Consider the following 10,212-nt stretch of genomic DNA (forward strand, 5'->3'; position numbering starts at 1 on the left):
TAGTCAATATCGTTTTTCCCGCGTTTTCAAATTCTGCATTTGTTCGTAGTTTCTTGATGGAGGGGGAAACGCCGAAGAAGGTTTTGCAAAGTGATCGTTGCTTTATTTGTTCCACTTCAGTTGAGAAAAAAGGAAAAATCTATGTCTTTGGAAAAAGTTCTTTTGATTTTCCTGCGATTATTAGTTCCTGTCTGGATGTGAACGTGAGCTGCTATTCAGCGACCAGCGAGTTGTCAGTTTGTAAAGCTTGCTACCGACGATTGATGAAGTTCAAAAAGGCCTTTGATCATCTTGAAAAACTCAAAGATGAATTGGGGGAATCTTCAAGGATCGCGAACTTCCCAGAACGAAGCGCTTATTGAACGTTGAGAGCGACGGTTGAGAAATCCAAGCTTCGTGCCGTGGGAAAATGATGATTGGTCGAAATCCTGAATGAAATGCAGTTCGAATGTGAACAGCCTTTTCTGGTGGAGTTATTCGCCTGGCGTGACGACTCCGGAAATGGCTGCAAAGCAGTCTAATAGAGGAAGCAAGTCAGCCACTACGGAAGCACAAAACGAGCTCCTGATGATAGCAGGAACAACTCCCGCTACCAACTCATGGGATAGTGCTAGTACAGTAGTAGAGTCTCAAAAATCCAGCGCTAGTTGTAACGAAAATGATGTTTCCCAAACGCCTAAAGATCAGAGGATTGAAAAGAATTGTTCTACAGCACAGTCTTCCAGTTCTGCTTCTTCATGGAACAGTACATCCAACTGCAAATAATACGCCGTGAGGAAAAGCTCGGACAGTGTATGCAACATGCAGGGAGGTATAGGGTCGCGTGTGTGGTTCCGATTTAAAAATTACAAAATTACTCTGCAGTAAGAAACTGGTGCAAAGCCCTGGGGCCATTCACTTTGGGGTTAACTGAAGTGTGCATGGGGGACAACTCGCATAGAGGATATTTGTCTGACGGTCGATACTCTTTCGCCTCTTAAAAGAAGCATTAGGAAGAAAGCTTTTCCATAAATTTCTGAAACTATACATTTGAATGATGAGTTGCAACAAATTTTAATCTGATTATCAAAGAAAAATAGCATCCAATATTTATTTCCTTAATTGTTTCCCTTTGAGTTGTTTGTCCCCTTAGGTGTCTCCGTTAATGGCGTGTAAATGGTAGCGTGGCCGAGTGGTCTAAGGCGTTGGTTTTAGGCACCAGTCATTTCGATGGCGTGGGTTCGAATCCCACCGCTGCCAATATAGTTGCACTTTTTACATAAGTTTTCTGTACCAATTGCATAACTTAGTGAAGGAAAACCAATGCATGCAATCGTTGATTACTATTAACATTTTAAATATTAACTTATTCTGACGAAGTTATTACTTCTCTGTTCTAGACCATTTATCCCTCCGTTCAAAGGACAATTTGGGGAAATGTGGGTAAAGTAACCGAGTTACTGGAGACAGTCCTTGACTGCTTCATTAAGGTAGCTTATGACACACTCTCTCTCTCTCTCTCTCTCTCTCTCTCTCTCTTTTTCTTTTAAATTTTATGAATGAGGGATTGTATGGGTAAACGTTTTTGTCAGACTCCAGTGATAACGTCTCATAACTAGAGTTATTTATGCACGTATTAGTAAGACAAACAAACTTGGTAACATAAAGATTTGGGAGGTTTTCGACAGATAGTCGATGCGAAGTAGACATTTATGTTATTCGAAAGGAAAAAGTCTTTGAAGTCTCTTTTGTAGTGACAAACGGTTCTCCCCACAAAAAAGCGTTGTTTGTCTTTGAACCCTAATTCTTGGAAACCCGCAATACATATATTGCTCTAAATCATTCTGAATACTAGTTACACCTACCAGGCATGAAAAGTGGAAGCAACAAAAAGCAAACTGTCAAGGAACCTCAATTCCTTTTTATGATTTGCTTTTGGTCAACTCCAAATACTTAAGTGGCAACATCTGAGTGCGTTTGTTTTTGGAGGGGGTGGGGATGGGGGGTTGAAGAGGGGGGCTGGCGAGGAATTATCAATCAAGGTCCATTTCTGAGCAAATGCGTTCCTACCCCTCCCCTGATAAAACAACGGTCAACTGATAACAAGATAGGGTTGTCGATGGGTTAGGGAGGGGTAGGTGCGCAGTTTCTTAGACACTGATGTTGAACCTGAAAATGTAATCTCTGACGTTTGAGTGACATGGGAACGAACTAGTCAGAAATTAATATTCTGACGGCACGTTGAAGAGGTTCGAGTGGCATCGCGGTAGTTTCGGATTATTTAAGCGTTTCGCGGGAAATTAAGTCATTCTAGGTCGGTCAGTCTTAGGTTTTACCACTTTCTTTTTTCTTGTTTGATGTAATTTTGTTTACAACTCTCTGTAAAATGTCACCGCTTTCATTGAATTTTCTGTGTGATTAGTAGTGTAACTAGGTTTATTTTAATTACCCTTTCCTCCGGGTACAGTGCTGCTGTATTAGATGAGGAATACGTTTCCACATATTTTTTGGCCACTTCTAAAGAGTGTTTTAAATGGACATGTAAACGTGGGGGCTTATATCCAAGGGGGACTTATATCTGTGGGGGCTTATATTCGTGAGGGCTTATATCCGTGGGGGCTTATATTCCTGGGGGTTTATATCCGTGGGGGCTTATGTCAGTGGAGGCTTATGCCCGTGGGGGCTTATGCCCGTGGGGGATTACGTCCGTAGCGGGGCTTATAATCTATGGGGAGCTTATATCCAAGGGGGCCCGGAATGAAAAAGTGTCGATTAAACGAGGTCAGATATTAAACACGAAGGCGCGGTATATAAGGAGGTCTTCCCTGGGAAGATCTAGGCTCATTTGTCACTCACCGTTGACGTATGCGGGTCAAATTTAAATGCTGCTAGACGAACAAAAGGAGCTAATGAGATATCTATTGTTTACTTCCACCAGCATGGTGGCATGAGGTAACGTGCGAACCACCTACTTCGATCTCAAATTTACCGCCACAAATAAAGGCAGTTTCCATTGGAGAAAGGAAATACAAATCTCAAAAATTCTTGTATTGTGATGAAGACATAAAAAACAATTTTGAGGAATGCGCCCGCTGTTCACTGCTTTGGAGTAGCTGTAGCTCAAGCTGACTTGACTCTAAGAGTTCTACATCACACGAAGGTTGATCCACAAATGGTCCAGTGGGACCTAAGGCTCCTTTTATAGCGCGCCTTCGTGTTTAAAGTGGTAGCAGCAAGTTTGTTGTTCTGAAAAAAAATTTTAACAATGTAGGCGTGGTTTTAGCACTCTTTCATTTCATAATAAACGAGCTACCTAACTCGTGAACCAATCACTGCAAGCGTTAATTCTGATCCAACATTTTTCATATTTTTTGTTTGTTATATTGAGTTGCTTCAAGGACATGACGGAATGCACATGGCTGTAGAAGTGGACAGAACTTGCTTCAAAGTAAGTGTGATTTTCATCAAGAAAGTTCAGCTGAGTCCTTTTCGGTTTAGCAGTTTTGAAAAGGCGCCCAGCCTTGTCCATGTGTGAATTTAAAAAGAAGTTGAACTGGCAGCGGTGGGATTCGAACCCACGCCATTGAAATGACTGGTGCCTAAAACCAGCGCCTTAGACCACTCGGCCACGCTACCTCTTACGCTATTGTTAAATACCATTAGTCAGACAGTTTGGTGGGGTACTCACCAGGGTGCATTCCGCATAGACCCCACGCCGAAGTTACGCCGAGGGCTTTGAAAATGTACGCCGAATAGGCTACAATTCTACGCCGTTGGTAGCATACGCCAATAATTGCCCCCGGGCCCAGATCTTTTGCCGCCGCGCTGCCGCTAAGAGAGGCGGGTAAGAGAAATCCTGGAGACTAGTTTGTTGAAGGGATGTCCATGCTCGCTATCAGGAGCAAAAACATTTTCTTTTCATCTTTATGTGTTCAGTGATGGTGCTTTATTTTATATAGCCATCGCTAGAAATCGAGGACATAAGAGCCGGCTAATATTGATTCAAGAACGTTTTCGCTTATCGTTGACAATCGGAGCCGGCTAATATTGATTCAGGAACGTTTACGCTTATCGTTGACAAGGAACTATGAATTTCCGTTGTTATCAGTTATCACTTCGGCGCCTTATAATTTTAGAAACAATATTGTTCATAGAAACAGGTAATATTCAAGGTGTGCACCTTAATTTTCGCACAATATGCATTAAATACATATACTATCGTGCTTCGCTTGAACAATTTTGCATTTGCTAACTTGTCAAGAAATATACAGTCTTTTAATCTTTGCGTTCCGGCTTTTAGCCTTTCACAGGTAAATGAGCTACAGGAACTATAGATCCACTTCACATGACTTAGTAGACAGAAGTTGGTAATTAGGTATATAGCGTAGACCAATAAATGTCCAAATTCCTGAAGCAAAGCAACCAATTGCTTGCCTTTTTATATAATTTGTCAATCTATGTTCTTAAATTTTAGGAATCGTCATGTCAAACATATGACGATCAGCGTTGGCACAGAATACACACATGTTGTCTTACTTATCTGCCAGAAAAGGACAGCGACCTGAATACGAATCTATTCGATCCACGACTTTCCCGCGAGACTGAATAATGCTTCTCATATCCTGAAAAGAAAGCATTTCGTCCGTGGGAGCGGATCACATCATCTCCTCTCAAATACAGGCTGACGCTTTCATGAATGATATCATCACACTTCTTTAACTAGGGTAAACACCAGTTCAGTTTCGTTCTTCTGGAAAGTGTCTCATTTGATTGGCCTCCAGACTTTTTCTGTGCTCTCATGCAGCTATAATAGCTTTCTGCAATGGCCTCTGGTCCCCCTTTTGCAAGTACAATATCCAGGATAGCGCATGATTGTGGTTGTGCGATGCTATAAATGTCTTCCTGAGAGTAACATGAGCTGAAAACATTCTGTTCGTGTAAACGGACATTGTACTCCTTTCCACTGGTAAACTTCATCTTAAAAGCGGTATCCAAAGTATTGAAGGAGCATGCTCAAACAGGACAAGACTAGCATCCTGGTGTTTCAATGGCTCACCATGATCAGTACCTTGAACCATAAACCAACTAGGACATAGACTTTTCCAAATACCTACTTTTACAGCCTCTTTAATTCTGTCCATGTAACGGAATGCCCAAGCTGTAATAGCTTGGCTTGGGGGATGAATCTAGCAGTACAGCTCAAACAATTAGGATGGGTGGGACAGAGGGCCCTTCCCTTCTCTGCACTCTGCTGGCAAAACTGATTCTGACTGGAGTAGGTTAATTTCCCAGTATTTATCTGAACCTTTTATGTAACCAGTGCCAGGAATACTCCTGTAGCTGATAAAGCTGCATTGTTGTTGCGTAATTCAACACACAAAATTCATGTCATCATTTGGCCTTTATAATATTTATCTTACTGAAGAATTTTTGGAGTATCACCATCAAGAGGGTCCTAAAAGATAGAGTGAACATGTTTTACATGAAATACTGTACTTACCCGAAGTGAATCTATAAGGCAATAAAAACAGAATTATAAAAGTTCTCCTGGTATAATATTTCCCCTTCTTCTTGATCTCCTCTTCCACATTGCTTTGGGAATTTAGTATGTATGGTCTTTAAAAAAAAAACGTTCAGCTAAGTACAGTGTCATGTAATAAAAAGACAACACATGTCAAAAAAACTTATATAAATATATCCTTCTTTTTTGTTATTTACCTAAAATCTAGTGGTAGTTTCTGGTTGATTGTTTATGAACTATAGTCTTTAAAGAGTCCTATTTCAACTTTGTAGAAATTTTGCAGAATGGTTTGGTGGGGGTCTTGGTATTTGTAATTACGAAAACTGAGGGGTCTTAGTTTTTGAAATTACGAAAACTAAGACCTCCAAATTTACTGTTAAATTTGACCTAAAACTCAGTGGAAAGGATCGGACAGGAGATAACTTGAAAGATTCGACCTGTTTTGGTTACAATTTGACGTTATATTTCGATGGACTCGATTTTAGGGGGTCTTAGTTTTCGTAATCTCGAAAACTAAGACAGGTCTTAGGTCTGGTATCTTAATTTTCGAGGGTCTTAGTTTTCATAACACCCAATAAATATCCAAAAACTTCGCCCGCATTGAAATAAAAATTTGGCGTTTTGGATAATTAATAACTTATTAGACCATTTTGACGTCATATCGCAGAATACTGTTACTTGTTACTTGTATTTTTACTCACCCTACAGGCTTGTCAAAATGCAGCACAACTCGTAAACATACTCAAGCTACTACAAAACAAAACCTATATTAAAGTGCCCATAACACTTATTTTTTTTCTATTCTACATCAAAATGTAATGACTCTTAAACATGTTTTCGCAATATTTGTGGTATTTTTCCCTTTTCTAAATTTTTTATCAAGCTCTATAATCCGCAGTTAAAATGTCTGGCCGAGCAAAGAAGGACTAAGCGCCGTGACGTCACGGTAGTAACCATGGGTTCTTATTGTACAAACGAGTGCTCCATGCTCCATAATTAGTAATTTTTCGGAATTTTTAATGATTTTTAATGATTTTTAAAGATTGTAAACAATAGATTTCACAGGCCAAGTTTATCAGAGAGGCAAAGTGAGTTACTACCGTGACGTCACGAGTATTTGAGTACCAGTACTCTTTCACGCGACCATAGAGATACGAGAAGCCTAAGTTCCATACAAATTCGGACTTTTATCGCCTCCTAAAATAACACAGACGCATCAGAATCACTCACAAATCTTACCAGACACCCTCTACAGGCTTCTATTTTTATAATTTAATGCAAAAAAATAGGTTTCATAGGCACTTTAAGACCCCTATTAACATGAATACAATCAACTGTTACTCTTGAGTCCAAACCATATACTGCAGTGTTCCCAAACACAATCTAACAGAACAACTGAGCCACTCACCTCATAAATAGACTTCTTTGTTGATTTCTCTTTAGGTCTCCTTGGTGCACCAACCTCTCTGTCATCTTCATAATCTTCCTCTTAACCTCTACTGAATAGAAGTCGTCTCTACTACACTTCTCAAATTCATCAGACTCAAAGTCAAGACCAAAGATATCTTGGGCTTCCAACAAAGCACTATGAATGAACAAGACAGAAACGCTATCATTGAACTCAGAAAAGCAAAGCTAAAACAAAACACCATGAAGAGGAAATTGTTCACAATTGTTTCACTCGCAACAGTTTCCTGTCATGACATAATGGTATGGAAAAATGTTACTTACGCAAAGTTAAAACCATTTCAATACAAACCGGATGGAAATAACAAGTCCTCCCTAAAGATTACGAAGCAGTGCTCTCAATAAAAATTTCCAAACTACTTACAAATCTTGAAGAGTTCCTGGAATTCTCCTTCTTTCCCTTTTTGTAAGCCTATTAATAGGATTCCCATCCTCAAATTACAAACAGCTGATGAGAAACTTCGTAACACCTTATCCCGTCTAGAACCCTTCGCTGTTTCACCCCGGAAAGCTGCTTAATCCACTGATTTTTCTGTCCTCTCAATTCGAAGATTGCACGTTAGCCACAGTTCAACCGATGTTAGTGTTAAATCCAAATGAAACTCCGCTTAGGATTACAAAGACTGCTCAGATTACCAGTTCTCTAACAATGCAGTAGTCTCCCTCGCAGCCGTTCAGTTTTGGATGTCACGCAACGCTCCCCCAAGAAAACGTGTCTTCAATAGTATCTTCAATAGGTACCTACAATTACAATTTATCTAAGCTCCTTTGTAATCTTCTAGAGCCACATGTCCCGTGTGAATACGTCCGCGACACGTTTTCTTTAGTACATGAAATCAACCAGTTATCAACCTCAGGGAAGTTCATGGTATCTTTCGATGTTGAGAGTTTGTTCACTAGTATACCTCTTGATGAATGCATTGATCTGGCGATCAGATACATTTATCAAGGTAACCCTGGTCTTAAGATAAACGCCGCTGACCTAAAAGCGCTTTTTACCTTCGCAACAGCTGAGACTGGTTTCTTGTTTAAGGGTGTGTTTTATGATCAAATAGATGGGGTTGCCATGGGGTCCCCACTTGCTCCAGTACTTGCAGACCTCTTTATGGGACATCATGAAAAAAACTGGCTAGATAACTATTCATTCTCTGAAGTTCTGTTCTACAGACGTTATGTTGATGACACCTTTTGTTTGTTCAATAGCGAGGAGGACGCGCTTATGTTCTTTGATCATATCAACGCCAGGCATCCTAGTATTCGTTTCACAATGGAAAAGGAAATCGATAAGAAATTATCATTTCTAGACATATTGTTAGACAACAATCATACATCCATCGTCACCAGTGTATATCGCAAGTAGACGTTTACTGGTCTTCTTACTAATTACTTCAGCTTCGCCCCTTTGATTTACAAATTAGGTTTAGTCAGAACGTTGATTGACAGAGCATATAAGAACAATAGTTCCTGGGTTGGTTTTTATCTGGATGTCAAGAAACTTATTTTCTTGCTACGGAAAAATTGTTTTCCATCTTGGGTCATAGACAAGATCATTAACAGGTATCTAGCGAAGAAAAATAATCCTTCTCCTACTGGCCAGAACGCCTCTTCTAACTCCGGTAAACCTTCTGCGCACTATTATAAACTTCCCTATGTTGGTCGGTTTTCGAACATCGCTCAGACTAAGTTAAGACAACTACTCAAACGTTATTGTAGAGCTGATTTAGATGTTAAGTTAGTCTTCATTACGTTTAAACTCGGAAACGTGTTGAGTGTGAAAGATTCAGTACCGCTAGGTCTACGTTCGCGTGTCATATATAAATTTTCATGTGCTGGCTGTAATGTCAGTTATATTGGTGAGACCACTCGCCACATTTGTACACGAGTTCGTGAGCACCTCTTGTCGGACAAAACTTCGCATATTTACAAGCACCTGCAATCATCAAGGGCTTGTCTTGACTCTTGTGATACTGAATGTTTCACGATCTTAGATTCTGCCGCTTCAAAATACGCAATTAAGATCAAAGAGGCATTGCTTATTAAGTGGGAAAAACCTATCCTTAATCAGCAATTAAAACATCTATATTTGTCTCTGTCCTTTTAATTATGTTGTTCCTTGGTCTTTTAATTTATTTTTATTATTTATTTAATTCTTTTTTGATCTAGTCAAGCGCGCGCTATTTACATTTTTCGCGTTTTTAACATTCAAATGTAACGTAAGCCCTGACACGTAGTTTGTAACGTACATTAATATAAATTCAAATGTACAACAGTTAAATGCTCATTTGCAACTGAAGATGACATGAGAATGTCGAGACATGTCTTGTAAATTTAAACTCAAAGTTGTTGTTTGTTTTTTGAGAGTTATTGTCACTCTGCTGTCTTTACGACCAATCACATACCAGAAAATCTGAATGACGTAAGGTTTCACGCGAAAATGTGGATGTGGCAGATGATCTAGCTATCATGTCGGGAGAAACACTGAAGAAATTTGTCAATGAGAGCTCAAAATGTTTCACATGTTCATCGTTGTGTCCTGGTAAAGATAGAGTATATATTTTTGGGAAAACTTCTCACAATTTCGTTGAAATTATAGAATCTACGCTTAACATAGACGTCAACTGCTACGCCAACGACAAGAACGCTGGATTGTTTGAGAGGTTGTTAAAGTTTCAGTGAGCAACTGAGAAAGTAGAAGAAGCTAAAAACTGAACTGAAACTCTTTATTCGCACTACTTCAAGAGGTTACTACAGATTATAAAAGTCAGAATATATAAGAAAAGTAAATTACATCAATAATCAAAACGAAATACAAGACGCATTTCAATCGAGGCCAAGGGCTAAACGCTTGCTTCGACCTACAGATGGAGATCAGAAGGAAAAAAGCGCGTGCTTGCCGTGAACAAACCGGGCGAAGGCTTCGAGAACACTGCAATTTAGGTCGGCCAACGTCTCCTACACTACTTGTACTTCTTCATTTGCCAGTTCGCCGCTAGCTGGAGTGAACCCGATTAGTTATGTTCGTGGCTTCTTATCACCGGTACAGGAAATCGGCCCGAATTATCGAGTGTTTCCGCACGTTGGTACAACGCAACAACAATAACAATAATATGACCACTTTCATCGGTAACATAGTCAAACACGAGCGGGAGTGCTTGATATATTAACGATTTCCCGGATCCTGTAGGCAACTTAACAAAAACATCTTCTTTCTCGACTAAAACTTTTCTAATTGCAAGCTTCTGGTG

At 39.7% G+C, this 10,212-nt stretch overlaps 2 non-coding genes and 1 pseudogene across 2 annotated transcripts; 1 reads left to right on the forward strand and 2 right to left on the reverse strand.

Moving 5' to 3' along the window:
* Positions 1-1,157: 1,157 nt before the first annotated feature.
* On the forward strand, positions 1,158-1,239 carry Trnal-uag (transfer RNA leucine (anticodon UAG)). Its single transcript has one exon. It is a non-coding gene; the product is annotated as a tRNA-Leu (tRNA).
* Positions 1,240-3,533: 2,294 nt separating this feature from the next.
* On the reverse strand, positions 3,534-3,615 carry Trnal-uag (transfer RNA leucine (anticodon UAG)). Its single transcript has one exon. It is a non-coding gene; the product is annotated as a tRNA-Leu (tRNA).
* Positions 3,616-4,339: 724 nt separating this feature from the next.
* LOC148718002 (uncharacterized) overlaps positions 4,340-10,212 on the reverse strand; it is a 30,815-nt pseudogene continuing 24,942 nt past the window's right edge.

This window comes from Stylophora pistillata, chromosome 13 (genome assembly GCF_964205215.1).
Source record: "Stylophora pistillata chromosome 13, jaStyPist1.2, whole genome shotgun sequence".
Taxonomy (NCBI): Eukaryota; Metazoa; Cnidaria; class Anthozoa; order Scleractinia; family Pocilloporidae; genus Stylophora; species Stylophora pistillata.